This window comes from Nanorana parkeri, unplaced genomic scaffold (genome assembly GCF_000935625.1).
Source record: "Nanorana parkeri isolate BGI_ZX_2015 unplaced genomic scaffold, ASM93562v1 scaffold47, whole genome shotgun sequence".
Classification (NCBI taxonomy): Eukaryota; Metazoa; Chordata; class Amphibia; order Anura; family Dicroglossidae; genus Nanorana; species Nanorana parkeri.
In genome coordinates, this window is record NW_017306315.1 from 2,007,776 (window position 1) to 2,033,112 (window position 25,337).

Sequence of the window (25,337 nt, forward strand, 5' to 3'; positions counted from 1 at the left end):
GTTTCCATCCCTTGCCCCTCTATGCTAATCCCTCTACTGGCTTCCACCTCTTGTCCCTCTCTGCCAATCCCTGCAATAGTCATTGAGATAACAAGGGGGAGAATTGAGGGGGAGAGAGAGATAATAAAATGTATAACACAGCACCAGAAAAATAACAAAATAAGGACAAATGTTTTGGCATCAGACTTCTGAAGAGATAAACAGATACATTCTGTCGGTATAAACGTTTACTGTTGTACATTTCTTTGTCGGCATCGGTGGTGTTTGTGAACATCGATCACGCAGTCATGTTGGCGTCCTCATTCGGAGGCGTCAGGAAGAGGTTAATTTCCAGTGAAGTGGATTGAATTGAAGAAAACAATAACTGTTTCTCCTCGCAGTCCCTGTGGTGAAATATTCGTGTGGGATGAAGCCCTCCTAGACTACAAGGAAGGAACTTGGCAGTCCCCGATTCCAGTGTTCATATTTTCCTTAAAGGAGAACTCCTCGGAGTTCAAAAGAAAACACATCGTATCAGATGATGTGCACATGGTGGTTATTTTTTAATGAACTATAAATGTCATAATACCGTTTTTCCCCGAAAATAAGACACTGTCTTATATTTTTTTTGGGCTCAAAAAAAACACACTAGGTCTTATTTTCGGGGTAGGTCTTATTTATTTATTTTTTTAATGTACAACAATCCACACTTATTCATGTAGAAAGGTCTACATGTATTCAGGGCAATCAGGGGTGCCATACCTTTCCAAGAGCAATTTGCTAACCAATCGCTGGCCAGAATGAGCGAAGCGCACTTTCACTATCGATTCCTCACAGGCGGAGTGCATTTGGTATCACTCCGCCTGTGACAGGAGGCGGCGCTATAGAGAAGGCATCGGCTTATGTGGCTCTGCTCCCTCCTATGCCGCCTCGCTTCCTCTAGCGCCGGCTTTGTTGGCACCGCTGATTCTCTCCCACGGCTCTTCAAGTTCCCCCTTATGCCATCACTGGCCCTGGGAATGGTCACAACTAGGTCTTATTTTCGGGGTAGGTCTAATTTTTTGTTTTTTTATGTATAGCAATCCAAAGTTAACGCAAATCCAAATGAAATAATCCAAAATGGCAAAGTTAAGAATATGGTGATCAGGGGTGCCATACGTTTCCAAGAGCAATTTGGTAACCAGAATGAGTGAAGCGCACTTTTACTAAGGATTCCTCACAGGCGGAGTGCATTTGGTATCACTCCACCTGTGACAGGAGCCGGCGCTATAGAGGAAACATCGGCTTATGCGGCTTTGCTCCCTCCTCGCTTCCTCTAGCGCTAGCCTCGCTGGCACCGCTGATTCTCTCCCGCGGCTCTTCAAGTTCCCCCTTATGCCACCACTGGCCCTGGGAATGGTCACTAGGTCTTATTTTCGGGGTAGGTCTTATTTTTGGGGAAACAGGGTATATACAATTATAAATCAATCCTGAACAGGGTGTAGAACAGCTATCAGCACCGTGCTAATATTGTGGGAGCGGCCTCTGTTGGATTTTATTACATTGTGTGCAGTGGCTAGTTGTGTTCATCATACACAGGATGGTATCATGGCGGGCCTGTGATTCCGTTACTGGCTTCAAATATGGTGCCTTCAGGTGCAGGTAAATGTCTACATAGCCGGATAAATCCTTACTGAACGTTCAAGTCTATCCACCGCCATTTATTGTTAACATTTGGATGCATTAGGAAATATTTAGAGCCACTGTAAGTTTTTTTTTACTTTGTGTGTCCCATTGGGGGACATTCCCTTTTACTTTCTGTCCTTGAAACCCAAGAGGAAGTGAAATGAGGTATCTCCAAAGTAAGGTGAGGCTTCTCGGCCTTTTTGGCTAAGATCAAGTGTAGTATCTGTTCTTATCAGTTTTCAGATGGGAAAAGCATGGACCGTCCTGGGGGCAGATGGTTGCTAAGTACTCTCTGAAGTGAAGGTGGGTGTTTGAGGCGGTTCTCTATGGAGCAGGGGGAACTTCCTCTGCACTAATGCCTCCTGAGGGGGATAGGTGCTGCACCTCTGGTCTGGCTGGAGGGTTCAGGGGGGGAACAGAGGCCTGTGGTGCTGTGCCCCCTGGGGGTGGCGTCCCCGGGTTGCCAGAATATCACATGTGTGTAGGACCCCATCGTGATTCACTGACACTAGGTCACGACACTCCAGCTTTTTCTGCACTACGCCTTCAGGGCAGGCCTTATGGCTAGCCCGGGGCAATATTTTTGCACTCTGGCCGTAAGGCCTGTCAGCGTTGTGCACTGACATTTATTAATTTATTGCACTTTTTTATGCACGAATGCACCTTTTTGACTTAACAGAAGACAGAGGGTGCGGGTACCATCGGTGCCCTTTCCTGATGTCGGGGAGGAGATTCATTGGCCTTCACATGAGTTCCCCTGTCTCCTCCCACTCGGAGGTCTCTCTTTGGCAGAGATAGTAACACAGAAAGGTGATACAGTAAAGAATATTGCTCACTACCAAGCGCAACATAATTGCTCACACTAATCACGGTTATACACAGTGTTGCAGCTGGTGATTTCACACACTTTTCTTTTTTTTTTTTCTAGCGCAACTAAATTGGTTTAAACTCTCTTCGGGAGGGCCCCGACCCAGCACTCGGTGGACCTGTATCGGCAGGTCCATGAGGAGAGGGGTCCGCCAGCCTTCGGGTAGGTGGACCTAAGTGGTTCTTGCCCCGCCAGGAGCCTTGCACCCTGGGGTGTCAGGAAATCGAGGCCCTTTCTCTTTGGAGAAGGTCCAAAGCACCCTTGTGCACTTTTTTTTAGATTTTGTTCACAGGGGTGAAGTTGTGTTCTATGCACTCATCACGGACCTTAAGGAAAAAAATAAAAATCTCCAAAGTAAGGGGAATCCCCTCTTAAACATGCCAAACACTATACAATCTCATCGTACAATCTTCTTTCGCGTTACAAAAACGATGTAATACCCCAATGTATCAATATTCTATTTGTATCAATTCATGCAGATCCTTTCACTACACCATTCATGGTGGATCTAAATAAGATTGTACAATCAGATGGTATAGTGTGTGGTCAGCTTTTAACCGTTGTCATTAGAACTGGTGTCCTCAATGGAAGATTTAAGGGTTTTTCAGTTCATGTTTGCATTGAATGACAGCAGTCTGAAGAAACCACTAAAACATAGTGAAGTGCCATGACACATGCGGACCTCCCCAGCATGTACCTGTTCTGGTTATCAGGTCAGACCCGATTGATACGGAGGTGGTACTGATGGCAGTGTCGGATCTCTGTGAATACTGCTCCAGGTACACCAACAACTGATGGAGGAAATTCACAGCAAACAAATAATTCCTTTCTATAGGTTCCACAATTGGCTCATTATGATGCTATTTGTGAGACATGCTGAAGGTGGCGCTGTTCTCATTCAGCGGCATTACAGCTATACTACTGTGGACAGAAAAAGGTATAACAAGAGCTCTGACATATACCACAGCGCTGTACAGAGAACACTGAGCCAGTCATATCAGTCACTGTACCAGAGAAGCTTACACTTTAATGCCGTTGCACAGTCACATCAGTCTCTATACATAGGAGCTTACACTCTAATGAACCACCACAGTCACACACTATTATTATACATTTATATAGTGCTGGCATATTCCAGAGAGCTGTACAGAGAACAATGTGCCAGTTACATCAGTCTCTGTACAGAGGAGCTTACACTCTAATGAACCACCACAGTCACACACTATTATTATACATTTATATAGTGCTGGCATATTCCAGAGAGCTGTACAGAGAACAATGTGCCAGTTACATCAGTCTCTGTACAGAGGAGCTTACACTCTAATGAACCACCACAGTCACACACTATTATTATACATTTATATAGTGCTGGCATATTCCAGAGAGCTGTACAGAGAACAATGTGCCAGTTACATCAGTCTCTGTACAGAGGAGCTTACACTCTAATGAACCACCACAGTCACACACTATTATTATACATTTATATAGTGCTGGCATATTCCAGAGAGCTGTACAGAGAACAATGTGCCAGTTACATCAGTCTCTGTACAGAGGAGCTTACACTCTAATGAACCACCACAGTCACACACTATTATTATACATTTATATAGTGCTGGCATATTCCAGAGAGCTGTACAGAGAACAATGTGCCAGTTACATCAGTCTCTGTACAGAGGAGCTTACACTCTAATGAACCACCACAGTCACACACTATTATTATACATTTATATAGTGCTGGCATATTCCAGAGAGCTGTACAGAGAACAATGTGCCAGTTACATCAGTCTCTGTACAGAGGAGCTTACACTCTAATGAACCACCACAGTCACACACTATTATTATACATTTATATAGTGCTGGCATATTCCAGAGAGCTGTACAGAGAACAATGTGCCAGTTACATCAGTCTCTGTACAGAGGAGCTTACACTCTAATGAACCACCACAGTCACACACTATTATTATACATTTATATAGTGCTGGCATATTCCAGAGAGCTGTACAGAGAACAATGTGCCAGTTACATCAGTCTCTGTACAGAGGAGCTTACACTCTAATGAACCACCACAGTCACACACTATTATTATACATTTATATAGTGCTGGCATATTCCAGAGAGCTGTACAGAGAACAATGTGCCAGTTACATCAGTCTCTGTACAGAGGAGCTTACACTCTAATGAACCACCACAGTCACACACTATTATTATACATTTATATAGTGCTGGCATATTCCAGAGAGCTGTACAGAGAACAATGTGCCAGTTACATCAGTCTCTGTACAGAGGAGCTTACACTCTAATGAACCACCACAGTCACACACTATTATTATATATCATATAGCTCCGACATATACCACAGTGCTGTACAGAGAATAGTGAGCCAATCACATCAGTCTACACACATACACTCTAATGTTCCCCCTCAGTCACACATTATTATTATACATTTATATACGTAGCTCTGACATATACCGCCGTGCTGTACAGAGAACACTCACCCAGTCATATTGGTCTCTGTATAGAGAGCAGTCGCACACTATTATATATTATTACACCCCATAGTCACACCCTGAGGGTGATTTATATGGGTTCCGGTCCGCACTCTGCGCAGGTCGAGGTTTCCTTTTGCACAGTTGCGGATTCTGCCGCATGAAACGTTCCCAGAAAGGAGAGAAAGTTTGTTTTCATCCGAGATTTATAATTGTGCCGGTATTCCGGAGGGCCTGTGGGATTGCTGTGAGGACGAGATTCACAGATGTCGGGGTATTCTTAGATATCGAGGGAGATTTCCGCCAGATACCGGAGTGGCACAGAAATACCTCGGATGAAAGTGTTCCGAGAAAATGGCGATATTCCCGGCATGCGTCTATCGATTCCCCTCTCCGCTAATGGGACTCAGCTGGACTGCCGTGATAGTCCGTACAATAAAATCTCCGGAGAATCCTTCCCGGGTTCCGCGTACATCGTCGCGTTTTTATTATGGGAACGTCTGATGGCGGTCAGTGTTTTATACAGGAAGCCATTAATGAAAATGAGGCGGGAAATGTTAAAATAAATAAATAGTAACTGATTGTATCAACGCGAATATAATATTGGCAATTATTTATATGTCCCTGGGACTATATAGTATGTCACAGACAAGACGAGGGTCTAAGGGTCACCTTACACGTCATATATCTTTGTTATTTTCCTCCCTAGACCAAACGAGTATTTAAAGTGACATTAAACCCTCAGATTTTTTTACATAAAACAATACTGTAATGTGCGCCTTACTGTAATCCATGGTAGTTTCCCTTCTCTTTGCTGCTCTTCCTTTTAAATCTGTATCTCTTCTCATGCTGGGCAGAACTTCTGTTTTGCAGCAGACTGCCTTGTCTCTGGAATGGCTACATGGTGTCTGTGTGCAGGCTCACAACCTGAGCCAGCACTACAGGAAGAGGCACTCAGCCTCAGGGAAGTTCTCCCCCAGCATGAGAAGACATGAGGATTTAAAAGGCAGAGCAGGAAAGAGAAGGGAAGCAACCATGGATTACAGTAAGGCGCACATTACAGTATTGGTTTATGTTAAAAAATCTGAGGGTTTAATGTCACTTTAACCCTTGCAGTGCCGGGGTAGTAGCCCCACTGCAAAGGTTATGAACATTTATTCCCAGAGTTCTTCTATAAATCAGTATAAAATCAGGCAGGCTCTTGCACTATATAGTTAATGGTGATTGTACAATTGGATTGTAGAGTGTATGATCACCTTAAGGGTCACCATATACATTGCAATCTGACCGTACAGTGCAGAGTGCATGTTACCTGAGGGGGTGCCCATCACCAGGGTTGGGGGTTGGTGGGTGCTGGCGGTGCATGTTACAGGGTTGGTGGTGCTGTTGGTGCATGTTACTGGGGGGTGTGCTGTTGGCGCATGTTACTGGGAGGTGTGCTGTTGGCGCATGTTACTGGGAGGTGTGCTGGAGGGGTGCTGTTGGTGCATGTTACAGGGGAAGGGGGAGGGTGCTAGTAGCACATGGCACCCCTGGCTCCGGCTCTGCCCAGTGTCCCGCCTAGCTTACTGACATCACTGGTAACCAGGAGCTGGTTGGGACAGAGCTTTTAATAACCTGGGACGCTCTGGGCGGAAAGGGGGCAGTGGGCACCCAGTGAGATGCCGCGTGAGGCTGCCTCACTGTAGAGATGGCCCTGGTTGTCACGCTGCCACATGGTCTTTCAATGGAGACTACAAGTAGCACAGACATGGTCCACTGTTGTCACCATCAGGAAACCCACCCTAACAAATGCCATGCAGCCATCACTGGAGTGCATGTAGACAGGAAGTGGCCCCAAACACTGTGGGAAATCAGCAGCACTGAGATGGAAAAAAAGTTAAAAAAAGATCAAAATCAGGGGTGCACCAATACTGATATTAGTATCTGACTTTGTGACTGCGATCTCACATTCCGCCGCACTCACAAAGTCGGATAGAAGTGACATTTCGGGACCGATCAGCTGCGATGCCGATCTGCCCTGGAACAGTTGAGAAAGCGTAGGAATGCTTGACCTATTGGCAGTCACACATTCTACCGCGGATAATCTGGGCGGGATTACGTTAAAATGTGTGACCACGTGACCGGTTACACGTTCCAACCTAGTCGTAAACTTTGATAGAACACCGTCTTCCCGGCCAATCAGGAAGCCGGGCAGCGTGTAATGACTCGCCACATAGCAAGGAATCATGGAGCCGACTTCCCGGCCAGTCAGGAAGCCGGGCGCCTTGTAATGACTCGCTGCCCAGCTTCCTGATTGGTCGAGAAGGAAAGGAAGCAATCAGGAAGCCAAGCGGTGACACATTACCTGTCCCCTGGCTTCCTGACTTGGCAGAAAGCCGGCTCCATGCTTCCTCATCACCAGGTGACGAGGAAGCACGGAGATGGCTTCCCTGCTAATTGGGAAGCTGGGTGGTGAGTCTTTACACGGTATTCGGTATCGGCGAGTACCGATACCGAAAAAAATATATCGGTACTCGCACTCGATACTGAAAAAACGTGATCAATGCATCCCTAATCAAAATGAATATATAGTTACAAAATGACAATTGCCTATGATACGCAGAGCCAATGAAATGTCATCCGGTGAGGGTTTCCATCTCCTTTAAGGCATTCAGCGGAGGCCGTCAAAGCGTAAAATGCGAAACAATTCACTTTCAGGATAAATCTCGTATTCCGGGACCTTTTCATCTCCCTGTCGTCGTCTTTGACGCGCAGATTTAATTTGGGATACGAAATGATAACATCAGCGGTGGAAGAACAAAGCGGAATGTATTTCATGTCAGGTAGGAGCTCGGGTGCCAGAGTAAACATCTCGAAAGCGCGTTCCTTCCACGCCGCGAGTTTGATAGGATGAAATCAGCCAAATCGCTCGCCCTCTTCGCTCCGTAACCTTCTCTGCTTTGTGTCAACAATCCGCACAGGGATTTAGGTGTTATAATAAGAACAGGGGGGAAGAGGGTCCTGGCAGGATTCGGGCTGTTTGAGTCGCTAAGTGCTCGCCTGGAATCAAAATAAATGGACGGGGAGTTTGTCAGATCGCTCAATCATCGAGAGGCAGCAACAAGCGAAGTGTTTCATAATAACTTTATGTCACGGTGTGATGGATGCGATTCGCGGGATGCGTCCTGGGGACGTTTTTCGCAAGGTCTCCAGAAATCATCTTCATTGATGGGAATTGTGTTTGTGATTGGGCAGAGGGGGTCTTCAAAGTTGGTCCATTGATTGGCACTGTGTTAAAGGTAACCTGTGCTATGTCCCCTCACTCCCCCCAAAATTTGGAAATTGCACTGATCACCTTGCACTGGTGTCATGGGAGAGGGGATTGAGTCACATGATTCTATGCCAATCACCATGCACTGGTGTCATGGGGAGGCGACTGAGTCACATGATTCTATGCCAATTACTTTGCACCAGTGTCATGGGGCAGGCGACTGAGTCACATGATTATATGCCAATCACCATGCACTGGTGTCATGGGGGAGGAGATTGAGTCACATGATTCTATTCCAAGTAACCATACACTGGTTTCATGGGGAGGAGATTGAGTGACAAGATTATATGCCAATCACCATGCACTGGTGTCATGGGGAGGAGATTGAGTTACATGATTCTATGCCAATTACCATGCACTGGTGTCATGGGGAGGAGATTGAGTCACAAGATCATATGCAAATCACCATGCACTGGTGTCAAGGGGGAGGCAACCTCATCCCTCCAGCTGTTGAGGGACTGCATTGGACTGGGAAAGTCCCATGAGGCATTGCAAGACTCTGACAGCAACAGGCATGACTCCCAGAGACAAGGGCATGCTGGGATTTGTTGTTTTTAGCACAGCTGGAGTGCCAAGGATGCCTTCCCCTGCTCTAAATGCAGTGAAGAGACAAGTATAGACAACCGCAGGCAGGCTCGGCGCTACCACAAGGCAAGTCAGGCGGCCGCCTGAGGGCGCTGCAGGGTGAGGGCGGAAAAAAACAGGGCATTTTGACAAGTACTTGTCAAAATGACAAAAATCCTAGCACCGGCCCTGACCGCAGGGATCAGCATTGAACTGCGCGGCGATCAGGGATTTTTAGCGGCAGCTCGGGTAATGCAGGGGGTTCAGCAGTAGAGAGAGGAATCTGATTTGATCACAATGACGTTACCGGAGTCAGTTCTCGGGCAAACGCAGAATGGCTGATGATCGGAATGAGCTCTTGGGATGGTAAAATGTTTTAGTGTGGACGCTGTTTATCTATCGATGCCTGGTAACAGCAGCTGGTATTTATTGGCACTGCGGATTGGACGTGATTATGGGGAGAAAATGTCTGTATATATCCAGAGAGGTCATTAAACTGTCAAGGGGAACAAGATTAATTATTTACCAACAATCTGAGCTCCAGTGATTGATGTCAGCGGACTGTGTACAGGAATTAGAGAGGCAATATAAACTAATAACAGTATTCAAAAGTATACAGTGTGTGCCGGGCAATCCGTGTCCTCCTGCTTCCCACCTACTACCATCACAGCATGACATCGCCGTCACATGTGGTCATGTTCTCATTTCAACCATCATATGGGGACAGGAGGATGCTCTGCTGAAATACTCTGCTCTAATGGAGGACTCTTCTTCTTCCTCCATCTAATCTTCCTCTCCTAAAATGACATGCACCTTCCTCTATCTAATTGTCCTCTCTGAAAATACTCTGCTCTGCTAGAGGAATCTTCTCCTTCCTCTATCTAACTCTCCTCTCCTGAAATACGCTGATCAGCTTGAGGACTTTGCTCCTTCCTCTATCTAACTTTCTTCTTCTAAAATACTCTGCTCTGCTGGAGGACTCTGCTCCTTCCTCTATCTAACCCTCTTCTTCTAAAATACTCTGATCTGCTGGGGGTCTCTGCTCCTTCCTCTATCTAACCCTCTTCTTCTAAAATACTCTGCATTGCTGGAGGACTTTGCTCCTTCTTCTTCTTGAAACAGTCTGCGCTGCTGGAGGACTCTTCTCCTTCCTGCATCTAACTCTCCTCTTCTGAAATAATCTGCTCTGCCAGAGGACTCTTCTTCCTCTGTCTAACTCTCCTCTCCTGAAAACTTCTGCACTCCGGAGGACTCAACTACTTCTTCTTTTGAAAACAATCTGTTCTGCTGGAGGACTTTTGCTCTTCCTCCATCTAACCCTCCTCTCCTAATCCATGTTAGCATATAGGCACATGTTGCGATAAATGAACCAATGTTTCTAAATATAGATCCAGCCGAGAGTCTGATATAATTCAGGAAGTAAACATCACAATGTTGCTGTCGGATCTTCTTATCAATACATGTGTATCCTTTAAAAAAAACCACAAAAAGAAGAGTTTTAGACAGATTAAATATTTAAAGAGCTCCTTGTGTCCGGGAATTCTGGGGTTTTTTGACGTTCCGCAGAATGTTTGCTTAGAAAGATGCCAAGTTTTTAAATATTTGCAGACTGTTATTATCAGTAAGTTTCGTGACCCTTTTGCAAAAACAATGACGTACGCTCCCATTCTACATTTCTCAGTAATTTTGTCAAAAAAGTCAGCTCTAAATCTATCACTTTCACGGGGCTGCGAAGCCGCTTCGGCTGCCATCCCGGGGATGCCATTTCCAGATTCCCAGTTTTGTCTTTTTTTATTTGACTTTGTTGTGTTGGATTGTCGCAAACAAATCAGAAGGGTTCCTTGACAATTTTAGCCCTCTATCTTTATCGGTGGTTGGGCACCATGGCTTCTATGGAATAGGGCTTGGGACCCAATGAGACAGTATAACCATACAGGTTATGGTGAGAAGAGACTAAAGGAAACAAAAAGCCCTCTATCTATATCATTGCTTGGGAGCCATGGCTTCTCTGGGGTAGGGCGTGGCACCCAATGAAACAGTATACCCATACAGGTAATAGTGAGAAGAGACTAAAGGAACCAAAAAGCCCTTCAACTATATTAGCGCTTGGGCGCCATGTCTTCTATGGAGAAGGGCTTGGGACCCAATGAGACAGTATAACCATACAGGTAATGGCTGAGAAGGAACTAAAGGAATCAAAAAACCCTTCAACCATATCAGTGCTTGGCAACCATGTCTTCTATGGAGAAGGGCTTGGCGGCCAATGAGACAGTATAACCATACAGGTTATGATGACAAGAGATTAAAGGAACCAAAAAGCCCTCTATCTATATCAGTGCTTGGGAGCCATGGCTTCTATGGGGTAGGGCTTGGCACCCAATGAGACAGTATAGCCATACAGGATATGGTGAAAAGGAACCAAAAAGCCCTCTATCTAAATCAATGCTTGGGAGCCATAGCTTCTATGGAGAAGGGCTTGGCGCCCAATGAGACAGTATAACCATACAGGTTATGGTGAGAAGAGACTAAAGGAACCAAAAAGCCCTTCAACTATATCAGTGCTTGGGCGCCATGTCTTCTATGGAGTAGGGCTTGGGACCCAATGAGACAGTATACACATACAGGTAATGGTGAGAAGAGACTAAAGGAACCAAAAAGCCCTTCAACTTTATCAGTGCTTGGGAACCATGTCTTCTATGCAGTAGGGCTTGGGACCCAATGAGACAGTATACACATACAGGTAATGGTGAGAAGAGACTAAAGGAACCAAAAAGCCCTCCAAATATATCAGTGCTTGGGAGCCATGGCTTCTATGGAGAAGGGCTTGGCACCCAATGAGACAGTATAGCCATACAGGATACGGTGAGAAGGAACTATAGGAACCTAAAAGCCCTCTATCTATATCAGTGCTTGGGAGCCATAGCTTCTATGGAGAAGGGCTTGGCGCCCAATGAGACAGTATAACCATACAGATTATGGTGAGAAGAGACTAAAGGAAACAAAAATCCCTCTATCTATATCAGTGCTTGGGAGCCATGGCTTCTATGGGGTAGGGCTTGGCACCCAATGAGACAGTATAACCATACAGGTTATGGTGAGAAGGAACTAAAGGAATTAAAAAGCCCTTCAGCTATATCAGTGCTTGGGTGCCATGTCTTCTATGGAGTAGGGCTTGGGACCCAATGAAACAGTATACACATACAGGTAATGGTGAGAAGAGACTAAAGGAACCAAAAAGCCCTTCAACTATATCAGTGCTTGGGAGCCATGGCTTCTATGGGGTAGGGCTTGGGACCCAACGAGACAGTATAACAATACAGGTTATAGTAAGAAGAGTCTAAAGGAATAAAAAAAGCCCTCCGACCATATCAGTGCTTGGGAACCATGGATTCTTTGGAGTAGGGCTTGGGACCCAATAAGACAGTACAACCATACAAGTTATGGTGAGAAGGAAATAAAGGAATTAAAAAGCCCTTCAACCATATTAGTGCTTGGGAGCCATGTCTTCTATGGAGTAGGGCTTGGGACCCAACGAGACTGTCTACACATACAGGTTATGATTACAGAGACTAAAGGAACCAAAAAGCCCTCTATCTATATCAGTGCTTGGGAGCCATGGCTTCTATGGAGTAGGGCATGGGACCCAATAAGACAGTACAACCATACAGGTTATAGTTAAAAGGGACTAAAGGAATCAAAAAGCCCTCCAACCGTGTGTACAAAGTATAGAAAAAACTATACTTAGATGTAGTACATAGCGGCGCAGTAAATGCGACATTAGGGGCACAGACGGAACACCTTGTCTTCCTCATGAGGTTCCCCCCTCTGATCGATGTAATCAGATGTGACGAGGCCCGGGGGGCAATGGTCAGTCGCAGCCCTTGTATACGTTTTGCCAGTGCGGTCTTCCGCCTGTTTGAACCTCGGCACCAGCCAAGAAAAGCATTCCTCAATGATATCAACTGTTTAAATTCCATTCGGAAATATTTTCACATGAGACTCGGCTGCCCGGGACGGTGACATCCACGGTGTCCCTGAAAATTTTAGGAACGTTTCCAAAGTCAGGGGTTAATGTACTGTACCTCATTAACCCTCCATCATCCGCAGCCAGAGTTCTTTTATTCACACTGCTCGCCTCTGTGTTGCAGAAATTCAGCTCAGCCATACCTAGGCCGTGTCATAGAATTAGTTCCTAAAGTGGACCTGTCATCAGATATATTTTTCATGTTAACTACATACATGATCAGCAATGTGTCATTGTAACATTTCCTGCTATTTAGAACCTATCACAGTACTGCCCCTGACAATTCATTCATCTGCTTTTCTCTCCAGATGGACAGCACCATTTTTGTTCAGGTATCATCCAAGGTCACCATCTACTTCCTGTATCGTTGTCATCCTGTCACATGCCCCACTGTTGGAGACATAAAACCGCCTTGCTGGCACACATTACACAGGTGTTGTCTAATGTTGTCACCATCAGGAAGCTGGTCCAGAGCAATGATGTGTAGATGACGCTGGGGCAAGTGCATGTAGACAGGAACCGGCTACCAAGAAGCTGCAGGACATCAGCAGGAATGAATGATAATAGGTGGGGGCGTGGTCTGGCCGCGCGAGTGTATGGCCGCTTGATCCGTAAGTGGAGAATGATAATAGGTGAAAGCAAGGATAAAGAGTTGTTTTTGATACACTGGGGGGGATTTACTAAACCTGGAGCAGCTGTGCATAGTAACCAATCAGCTTCTATCTCCATCTTGTTCAGTTTAACTATTGAGAATGAAAGCTAGAAGCTGATTGGCTGCCATGCACAGCTGCTCCAGATACGGTCTGCTCCAGTCAAAATCATCAATTGATCTTTAAAAGTAATGAATCTGTCTTAGTTCTAGCTCATCAGGATTGGCGCATTGTATGTACGGCAGATGTGACAGAGGCAGGAAATGCCTAGAGTGGATAATGTGACATGATCAGCCAATGTGCAGGCTAAAGCTGCACCTATAGTGAAGCTGAACGGGTGACACCATTGGAAGGGTGACACCAAAATGGCTGACAGTCATTTTGCAGTCACCCCCTCTGAAAAGTCGGGCACTCGGTCATGGACCGAGAGCCCGACAGTTGCAGGAGAGAGGAGGGGACCCGGCGGTATACCTTATCCAGCCGGAAGGCTGTCCCCTCCTCTCTCCAAAGGATCGCCTGTGATGTCATCACGCACGCACGTGGTGACATCACATGCATGCGTGATGCCCTCACGACCTGTCTATGGCCAAAGATTTGTGGACACTTATTACACCTATATGAGCTCCTCTCTCTGCCAGCGTCCATCCCCAAGATGGGTGCGTGATGACGTCACGGCGGGGTATCACCTGGTATCCGCTCCGGGTGACACCCGGCCTCGGGGCGTCCCTGCATGGGGCTATGGAGTCCTGGAATACCCAAACAATGACTGCAGCTGATTGACTGAGAATCTTTGGATAGGCTCCTCCAACAAAGGTCGATTCAGAAAATTACTTTTGCCGAATGGAAGGGTGCTGATGGGGCCACACGCTGATTCCGTTTTGCATTTTCGCAGCAGGACAATTCGAGCAGTGTATTGCCAAGAGTTAAATGTGTTTCAATTAGGGATGTACCGATACCACTTTTTTAAGACCGAGTACGAGTGCCGATACTTTTGATCAAGTACTCGCAGATACCAATTACCGATACTTTTTCTTAAAGGGACAGGTCACATTTTTTCTAAAGCAATACAAACTAATGCTTTAAGGTCACGTTCTTAATATTATGATTCATGAGATGACGAGGGAGAACGACGCCGGCTTCCCGGCCAATCAGAATGCTGGGCGCTGAATCCTTGCACGCTAACCGGCTTCCTGATTGGACGGGAAGTCGGCTACATGCTCTCTCATCAAAGTGACGAGAGAGCATGGAGCCGTTTCTTGGCCAATCAGGAAACCGGGCAGCGTGTAATGATGCGTTGCCCGGCTTCCTGATACAGGAAGTGCTCGTGCTAGGTATTGGAGCATTTGGGCGAGTACTCACCCAAATACTCGGTATTGGCACCGATACCAGTATCGGTATCGGCGCATCCCTAGTTTCAATGCTTTAAATCCTCCGATGAGCTTTCAGCTGCAATGAAGCAGCAAATCAATGACAATCGTCATCCGCTGATTATCAATAGCCCGATATGTTCATCTGTATGGTGTTTATCCGGTTACTGGTTTCATGTGTTTGTATGTAAGTGACAGGTGCACTTTATGGAAGACACGTCACCCCCAAGACGAAAGCCGCTTTGATCGTCCCTTATCGCAGTGAAATCGCACCGCACATCTGTACAAACAAGACCAAAGTGGAAAAGTTATTCATTATTAAATAACCGTCCCCTTTCATCCGCCCGGCCCTGATAGATAACAGCGAATTCTGGTTTCATCGTCCGCTTTTATTTTTATGGCCTGGGCTTCCCTGAGCTAATTAATCATAACCTGATGACAATTCGCTAATGATCCCATGACATAATACCGGCGCGTTATCGGCCAGCCTGTGTACAGCAGCCCGGGAGCGGCTTCAAAGGGCAAGTGAAATAAAGTCAATCCACGCACCTCCAATATGAGATGGAGACCCCCAGAGAAAGGCGCAATGCGTTCCTTATTTCCCTTCTGATTTTCTGCTCTTCCTGTAAATAACATTTCAATATTTCGTACCAGAAATTGTGTCATTTTAAACAGGACAATAAAATAGAATATTTTTTTTAATCTAAAGTAATTATTATTATTTTTAATTTAACGGTTACATTTTTTTTGTTACAATTTTTGTCTATAGATTCCATAACAAATAGATTTTTTTTCTCAACCAGAAGAAAACCTTGTTTGTCATAATTAAATAAGGTATACATACATCAATCAACCATAACATTATGACCACCCGCCTAATATTGAGTACGTTCCCCTTTTCCTGACTCGTCGAGGAGTGGATACCACTCTGGAGCTATGCTGTGGTATCTGGCACAAAGCCATTACTAGCAGATCCTTTAAGTCCTGTAAGATGTGAGGTGATCGGTCTCCATGGACCGGACTTGTTTTTTCAGCACATGCCACAGATGCTCGATTGGATTGAGATCTGGAGAATTTGGAGGCCAAGCCAACATCCTTGTTGTGTTCCTCAAACCATTCTTCAACCATTTCTGCAGTGTCACAGGGCCCATTATTCTGCTGAAAAAAGACACTGCCATCAAGGAATACCGTTTCCATGAAGGGGGGTACTTGGTCAGCAACAATGTTTAGGTCGGTGGTCCGTGTCAAAGTAACAATCAAAAAAGAATGGCAGGACCCAAAGCATCACACTGCCTCCACCAGTTTGCTTCTACCCATAGAGCATCCCGGTGCCATCTCTTCTCCAGGTAAGTGACACACATGCACCCGGCCATCCACATGATGTGAAAGAAAACATGATTCATCAGACCAGGTCACCTTCTTCCATTGCTCCGTGGTCCAGTTCTGTAGTTCCTGCGCCCTTTGTAGACACTTTTGGTGGTGGACACGGGTCAGCATGGGCAGCTAGACCTGTCTGTGGCTACACAGCCCCATACTCAACAAACTGCAATGCTCTGTGTATTCAGACACTTTTCTATCAGATCAGACTACATGGGCCACGTTCATCAATGAGCCTTGGCTGCCCATGAGCCTGTCACCGGTTCAACGGTTCTCCTTCCTTGGACCACTTTTGGTAGGTTCTGACCACTGCAGACCGGGAACATCCCACAAGAGATGCAGTTTTGGAGTTGCTCTGACCCATTCTTCTAGACATCACCATTTGGTCCTTGTCAAAGTCCCTCAAATCCTCACACTTGTCCATTATTTCTGCTTCTAAACACATCACCTTCAGGGACAAAATATTTCACTTGTTGCCTAATATCCCCCCACTTCCAAGTGCCATTGTAATGATATAATCAATGTTATTCCCTTCACCTTTCAGTAGTCAGAATGTGATGGCTGATCCGTGTCTACGTACACTGAGTGGCCAGATTATTATGACCACCTGATGTTTGTAGGCAAATTAGCTATAATTTGGCGCTGAAGTTGCTAGAGGGCCAGACCATTATAAATAGGGAAGCGGGTTGTTTACCACGACAGTAGAAGTGATTTGTTTCTGAAGATACGGGGAAACAACGCGATTTAACAGCCTTTGAACGTGGTATGGTTGTTTGCGCTCGGAGCCATGGAGCGAGTATCAGCAAAACAGCAGAATTCGTTAAATGTTCAAGAGCAGCTGTTGTTAAAGTGTTTAAAGACCGGACTGTCAGCCGAAAATCTGGGTCTGAACGTGCGAATTGTGGCCGTCAGCGACACGTCAATGTTAGGGCAGAACGGGGGAGGGGCAAGACTGGTACAAGACAACAGAAGGGCAACAGTGCCGTGTCAGATTCCTCGCATCACCTTTCATCATCCCGTGGAGTCACGAGGCGGCCCAACGAAGTACTGATGGGGTGGTCATAATAATCTGGCCACTCTGTATATTACAAGGTTATTGGTGAATAAACAGGCCCATAGCAGAAATTTCATAATTTCTTTGGTCCATAGAGGGAGTGTACAGGTGTGAGAGCTGAACTGGTTAAGAAGCCTCCAGCTGGGCCCACGTTGGGTCTGAAATGGTCCGACCTTTCCTGAAACAAGTGAGACTTTTATATCAATCAGTGTGATTCATTCTCCGTCCCATAAACTGTTTTCTGAAGACAGGTTCGGCCCACCGACTCATAAACATTCACGCGGCCTCATCTCGCATCCCGTCCCTCCAGCCGTCTAAACTTCTTGTAAAATAATTCAATGGTCGGATCAAGAATCAAGGAGCAATGGCCGATCCAAGGAGCAGCTCCTGAGAAAGCGCAGGCCCGTTATTTATGATGTGTGTAACGAATCCATGACATTTAGACGCTGCCAGTCCTCGCAGGACAGTTACAATTTGGCTCCATCTGAAGAATTAGGTAAATGTTACGAGAGATTTTGTTCCACTGTATAAAAAAAATAAGAAGCTTGTAATTTCAGATGAAAAGATCTCTTGGAACCTGGAGCTCGAAAGTCTACCTAGGACGTGAAATTCAACACCACGGAGTAGAAGCCTCTGATAGCCATCAGCGCGAATGTTTAATTTGGGTAGATTTGTTATGCATGACATCATTCATCTGATTTCCAAATTGTATCATAAACAAGCAGGATTCATTCATGAGCATGTAAGGAAATCTCAAGGTGAAGACGGTGCAGAGAAGAGGAGACCTGAATGTTTATTGTAGGGTGAAATGTAATGCCATGGCTAGAGCAGATTCCACTTGCGACCAGCCGGTGGCAGAAGAATTTCACAGGGCACTGGATTTGGTCTTCAACATAACCCCTTACAGTGGGGATGGGATTGACTACAGGACAACTCCTATAGTATCTGTAAAAAATAAGTCTAGGCAACTGCACTTACTGTATTTTTCCTGAAGACGTTTCACTGGACATCCGACCAGCTTTCTCAAAAGGCAACTGGACTTGCTGTATTTTTCTTGAAGATGTTTCACTGGACATCCAACCAGCTTTCTCAAACAGCAAGTCCAGTTGCCATGACTTTTTTTTTTTACAGATATACCATGTCCTGGATGAATGAGAACCTTCACAGACAACTCCTAGAGTGTAACCCTTGGGATTGTCCAGCTGGTAACAGCTGTTGCAGAAATAAGTAGATGTAGTCAATGAAAAAAGGAAATGGGTTATAGGGAGGAGGGTAGACAAGGAGCATATGTTTTCGGCTGTTGTATAATAGATGGCATCTAAAGCAGCCATTCTGATGTTCATACTCCCTGCTTATCACTGCCTGCCAATCATGGGTTAGCCTAGGAAGCATTACTGCTGGATTTACCACCTATAGACTCCAGTGCAGCTTTCAGTAAAATAATACATAGTGATCCTGTCATGGAGGTCCTTGTTCAGGAACTTCTTATTATAGGGGGACAACACTATACTGCTCTCCTATTTGTGCTTCTGAGTTGTAATCCTTTCATATATCCCCCTGGTGGCACTACTCAGTATTCCTCTCAAGAGCCCTCAGCCCTGATGCAAGCAGTGGGTTGGCTCTTGGGAGGAGTTATGGAAAATATCAAAATGCCTTGATGGGTGGGTGTCAGTCTGGAGAAGCGGGTGTTCCAAAGTAGATTGCATTTGCATGCAGACCACCTAGAGGTAACTCCCAAATGTGATGCAGAGCCTCCATGAACCAAAATCCAATTAATTAAAAGGTGTGTCATGGTTTCTCACCCTTCCTCCTCCAGTTGGCTGCAGCATGCCTTGTTTGCAGTATGTCTCACACTGTTGGTTCCTCTTCGGTGCTCTCTTATGACCAAACCCATAAACATCATCATTCTGCAACTAGTGGCAATTTCCTGACAAATTCCTGTCTCAGTGATGATACAACACCAGTTCACTATTTAATCATCAGCTGGTCCATTTAGTCTCTGCCCTTGTGTGTGTTCTGATCTACCAAGTACTCTGCTGTTGTTCCTGTTCTCTGTGTATTACCCTGGCTCTGGCTGAGTGATCTCCTGGTTCCTGCCTCTGCCTATTGTTTCCATTCATCCTGCTCTCTGTTCCCTCACCTGTTTCGACTGACTACCCGCTTTAGCATCAGACCTCTGGCTTGGCATCGACAACGTCCTGAACTTCTTTCATTGCTTTTTGCCATATTTGTATATTATTTTCAATAAACGTCTTTATTTTTAACATGCATGTTAGTTTTTGTCTGGTTTCTTGGTTCCCTAACAGGGTGGGCCAGGGACAGTACGGAAGAACTGCGGAAGAAAGCATTAGATGATGTTGAATGTCCTGCAGCCACGTAATGAGTCTGGCTCTCTCTGACTTGCTGCAGCTTCTAATGCACATTGTGAGAAGCTCCCAGTGTGCAGTGACATCAGAGGAAACACTTTCAGTCCAGGAGAGGAGCCGGTGATCTGTCGACACTGAGAACTTATCGAGTTCTGCGACCGCCTGACTTCCGGTTCCATTAGAACTAAGAGGTTTGCCCAAGAAAGTTGTTCTGCACGAGCGCCAGCCAAGGCATTGCCCTATACACATACACCACAGCAACGAAGCAATACAATTTAAATAGGATCACAGTAATCCAGCATGTTATTAATCTCACGCGCCCCACTGAAGCGGCGGCCATATTGAGTGGGGCACGTGAGATTAATAATGCACTGGATTACAATGATCCTAGTTAATTTTATTACTTCATTGCTGTGGTGCATGTGTATAGGGCAATGCCTTGGCTGGCGCTCGTGCAGAACAACTTTCTTGGGCAAACCTCTTAGTTCTAACGAAACCGGAAGTCAGGCGGTCGCAGAACTCGATAAGTTCTCAGTGTCGACAGATCACCGGTACAACTGTGCAAGACTGAAGGGAAGGCCTGAGGTCAGATTTAATGTCATCCAATTAGGCTATAGAGCTACTTTACACATTTGCACTCCAGTGAAAACTCAATCCCAGCCCTAGTTGCATTGAACCTTTACATCTCTAGAATTGTTTGCTACACAGATGCAGAATGGAGACATTCCAGCAGTTGGTCCGCATTCTGCAGAAAGTGATACATTTTGTATGAGATGTATCCAGGAAATGATAAGTCGATGGCAGACTCTCTCCAGGTGGTCACTAATAGGTCCCATAGCCCTCTCCCAGAACATCAGCCATGTTTACACATTACTCCACCATTGGCTCACTGTTTATCCCTTACTGAACACCAACAAAACCGCATCCGTCATTTATCATCTCCGCTAAAATGGAACGATCCCCCTGAACAAAAAAAAAGCTTGCGAGAGGATTTTAAACAAATCGATTCTTTCCTTTCCAAGCTCCCTCCATTAAGTGGTTGGGGATTAGCTCTCCTATATTTGCAAAATGAAATTTAAAAGCTAATTTGGCAAGGGTCATCAAATGCGTTGTGTACACCAGTTTAAACACCTTGAACGCGAGCAGGTCTGCGCAGCTTTATGCCTGACATCCATTTAAACCGCTGACAAGCAAACCAGCCATTTCACCTTGCTGGGCTACCGAAGTGGCAGGGTGTCAGGACGCGTGCCTGAATCTGGGGCCCCCACGCCGGCGAAAAAGACAGCAGGTGCGCTGAGAGACACGGGCACGGGCACATGTGGTGCAATAATGAGCAGTCATACAAGCTGCGAGCATTTTGGGGGATTAAAGGGCCAATTAGGTTTTTTTTTTTGTTTTTTTATTCAATGTCCGTGGGTGGGAATGCTGGACACACAAACCGCTGGTGAATTTCTGCAGGTTACATTGGCTCTCCCAGTATCCCCTTTCACTCATATGTTCCTGTATATACCCAGTGAACATTACATTATGCATAGGGGACATTTGCTGAATAATGTTTAACAATCTACATTTAGGGGATTATTCACTTAGCTGCCGAAGGCAGCCGAGTGAAGTCAGGCGAACGACGTTCGGCTTTTCACTCCGGCTCAGTACAGAGTGACTTCAGAGAGACTTTGGGGTTGATTTACTAAGCTTATAAACACACCACGAACGTGTATACACCTCTGCAGTGTGTTCCCTCCCAGCATGATCTATGGGTGGAATCTAAACACCTTTGTAATGTGTACACACCCAGCAGGTGTGTTGTGCAAAGCCCTGAAGGAATTCCAAGGTGATGTTGGGTAAATTAGCTCTATGTTGTGTTGCTTGCGTTGATGAATGCAGGAATGTAAATGCATGAGCTAACCATTTTTGTCTAAACTGTTAAGCAGCATTATATATGCATCATGTGCATGATTTTTCCATATATGGCATTAGTGGAAATATGCTTTGAGAGACTTTTTGGTTGATAAATACGTTTTGCTGTGTGAAAAATCACACACACCTGGTGTGTGTGTGTGTTTAGGTTAGTAAATCACCCCCTTTGACTCAGCCGATCCAACATCAGGATCGGCTGAGCCGAAGCTCCGGCAGCTCACTCGCTGCCGTTTGCCCCTATACTCATAAGGGCCGAATGGCAGTAAGTGAATAACCGAATGTGGCCAAGCGGCATTCGGCTCGGCAATTCTGCTCGGTACCTCTGAGGTACCGAGCAGAATAGAAATAAAGTTAAATGAATGAAAAAAAATCATTTGAAAAGTTTTTAAAAAAAAAGTAAAACAAATAGGAACATTAAAAAAATATATATTTTAAAGCAAAAGAAAAAAAGTAAAATTAAAAAAACCGAAGCATGCCGACCCGACCGCACGCGACGAACTCCCGCCACATAATGAAGCATCTGAGAGATGCCGGCAAAAGAAAAACAATTGGGCGGAGCTAGTGGTGACTGTTTCTTCCTAGCAGAACTGTTTCCTTCTAGTGGGTCCTGGCCAATAAATAACAACTGAGTGGAGCCGGCTGTGACCTCATGGCCGGCTCCACCCAGTTGTTATTGTTTAACCGCTTGAAGACCAGGTGTTTAGACCCCCTTCCTGGCCAGGCCATTTTTCAGTATTCAGCGCTGCGGTACTTTGACTGACATTTATTCCGTCATGCAACGCTGTACTGAAATGAATTTTATACAATTTTCTGGGGACAGATATAGCTTTCTTATGGTGCTATTTAATCACCACTGGGGGGTTTATTTTTTACTGTAATAAGGAGAAATTACTGAAAATTTTGAAAAATTATGTTATAAAATTATAACATATGTTATAAAACAACTAATATTACCCACTTTTTTGGTAAAATATAAAAGATCGGGTCACGTCGGGTAAATAGACAGCAAAACGGGCATCGCTGCCTGCTTTAAAATAACCGGCATTTGACGTATACACGCCCAGTTACATCCAAGAAGCTACCAAGGTAGTTAATGACAGATCAGCATCTCCAGGTCATTTGGGGACGCTGATCTGTCAGTACAACTGGGCGGAGCGAGCCGTGGGATCAAGGCTGGCTCTGCCCAGCTGTCATTTGCGTGGAGATCGGTCAGCTTCGGCCGAGCTTTCTCCACACTTCGCCTGTCACTAAGGCTCAGCCGAGCCAAAGCATATGTGTTCGGTTCGGCTGGGCCAAAGGGCTCAGGCGGGCGAAGTGAGCCGAAGGATCAGCTGAAGCTACGGCTGGATCCTTCGGCTCATTAGTGAATTATCCCCTTAGTGTTCTTGGTAAAATAACCAGGGAAATGCCACTCCCAGTCCATGTCTGCCATGTCTGTGGGCACAAGTATCAGCTGAATGGAGCTCCCTTTTCACGAAGGGATGAGCTTAGGGCTTGGGTTGACCAGGAGTTCAACCAAAGCCCGAGCTGTTCGCCATTTACCAAATAGGCAAACAATTTGGGCATTTCACCCCCTGCTGAACTTTGTCTGTATTATTGCAATCTACAGCATCATTGGTTGACTCTTGACTGCTGTCCTTGTTTGCTAGGACACAGGTGGACACACCATAACAACTCCAACTGCTGCAGCTATGCGGGTACGTCCCCTAATGCCAAATGCTCACACGAATATGATTGAAAGAATCAAAAATAAAAACATTAATTCTATACATCATACAGTATTAAAAGACCAGTCCAGCCACAAGTGTTATTTTCCTTTTAGGTTGAACCTGGTTGGATACTCCAACAGTGTTGTATCAAAATATCAAAACTGAAGTGTTTGTGGTGTGTTACCGTCTATATTTAAAGACAGATTTACAGAAGGATAACTCAATATTTCCTATGGACGAGCTCACTGTCAGGGGTGGTCAGACGCTGTGCAGCCCCCCGCGAACGTTCCTTCTGAAACTAACTCAGCGCCTGCAATGTACATCTGCATTCAGTACAAGGCTCATACCCCATTGTGACACTATCTTCCATCTCCCTGATTCACAGTCCGCCCTCCTCATTACTGTACATTAGAATCACTAAACTGAACATCTCTTTTGTAGATTTCCATATGTGTACAGAATACATCATCAGTGAAATGAAGAAGGGAACGTGGAGTTACATGACAGACTGACATCCGGGAAATATAACTCCAGACACAGGGAGAGTTTGGGCATTGTGGACCCCATACAGCAAAACTGTCCCGGATCGTTAGGGGGAATAACAGTTTGTGGCTTGTTCACACCGGGTGCGTTGAGTTTCATTGAACGGCTTCGATCATTGCAGAATCAACATAAGGATACATTTTTATAAAAAATAATTAGTATAATTAGTTTAGTGAAACTGCGTGTACATTCATAGTGTGCCAACTGACAGGAATCCACTCAGATTTAAGGATTTTTCACGTGTATAAAGCTGTGGCTGCGATTGGGGCAATACTGAATGTTCTTGCCTTATTTTCTCTAGTGCTTTAGACTGTTCTCTTTTCTTTGAATGTTCTAAGGCTATCTCTTTTCTTTTTTCCTTTAGGCTATTCTCTCTTAAGATCGAATGTCCTTGAGGTATTGGGTAATGACAACTTAAACATTAGAAAATAATATTTAACACATATTAAAAACATTCCCAAGGGTATTATTTACAAATCTTGAACAAATGCGGATACATTCGCACAGCAATATTTTTTATAAATAGTAAAATTGTAAACACTTGAGTTCTATATGCGCTGTGCACGCCGTACATGTGTGTTGGTAGGAGTCATATAAAAAATGCAGCATGTCAGCAGGGCAATGATTCCAAAAATAAATAAAAATACATATCACTGGATCGGCTGGGTGTCAGGTTGTCAGCTTCACTATATTGCCAAAAGTATTGGGACGCCCATCCAAATCATTGGATTCAGGTGTTCCAATCACCTCCATGGCCCCCGGTGTATAAAATCGCGCACCTCGGCATGCAGACGCTTCTACAAACATTTGTGAGAGAATGGGTCGCTCTCAGGAGCTCAGTGACTACAAGCGTGGTACCGTGATAGGTTGTCACCTGTGCAATAAGTCCATCCGTGACATTTCCTTGCTACTAAATATTCCGCGGTCACCTGTTGCTGGGATTATAACAAAGTGGAAGCAACTGGGAACAACAGCAACTCAGCCAGGAAGTGGTAGGCCACGTAAAAATGACAGAGCGGGGTCAGCGCATGCTGAAGCGCACAGTGCGCAGAAGTCGCCAACTATCTGCAGAGTCAATAGCTACAGACCTCCAAACTTCATTTGGCCTTCAGATTGGCACAACAACAGTGCGTAGAGAGCTTCATGGAATGGGTTTCTATGGCCGAGCAGCTGCATCCAAACCTTACATCACCAAGTGCAATGCAAAGCATGGGATGCCGTGGTGTAAAGCACGCCGCCACTGGACTCTAGAGAAGTGGAGACGTGTTCTCTGGAGTGACCAATCACGCTGTATATTTGTTTGATCCAGATTCATTATTGAAAAAAGTTTTTTTTTTTTTTTAACCTTCCAGACTATATTTGAAGAAGTTAAGATTGACAACAAACTCAGGAGCCATACCCAAAAAATGCACTCAAGCACCTCAACCACCCACAAAAATGCATCCCACCTGT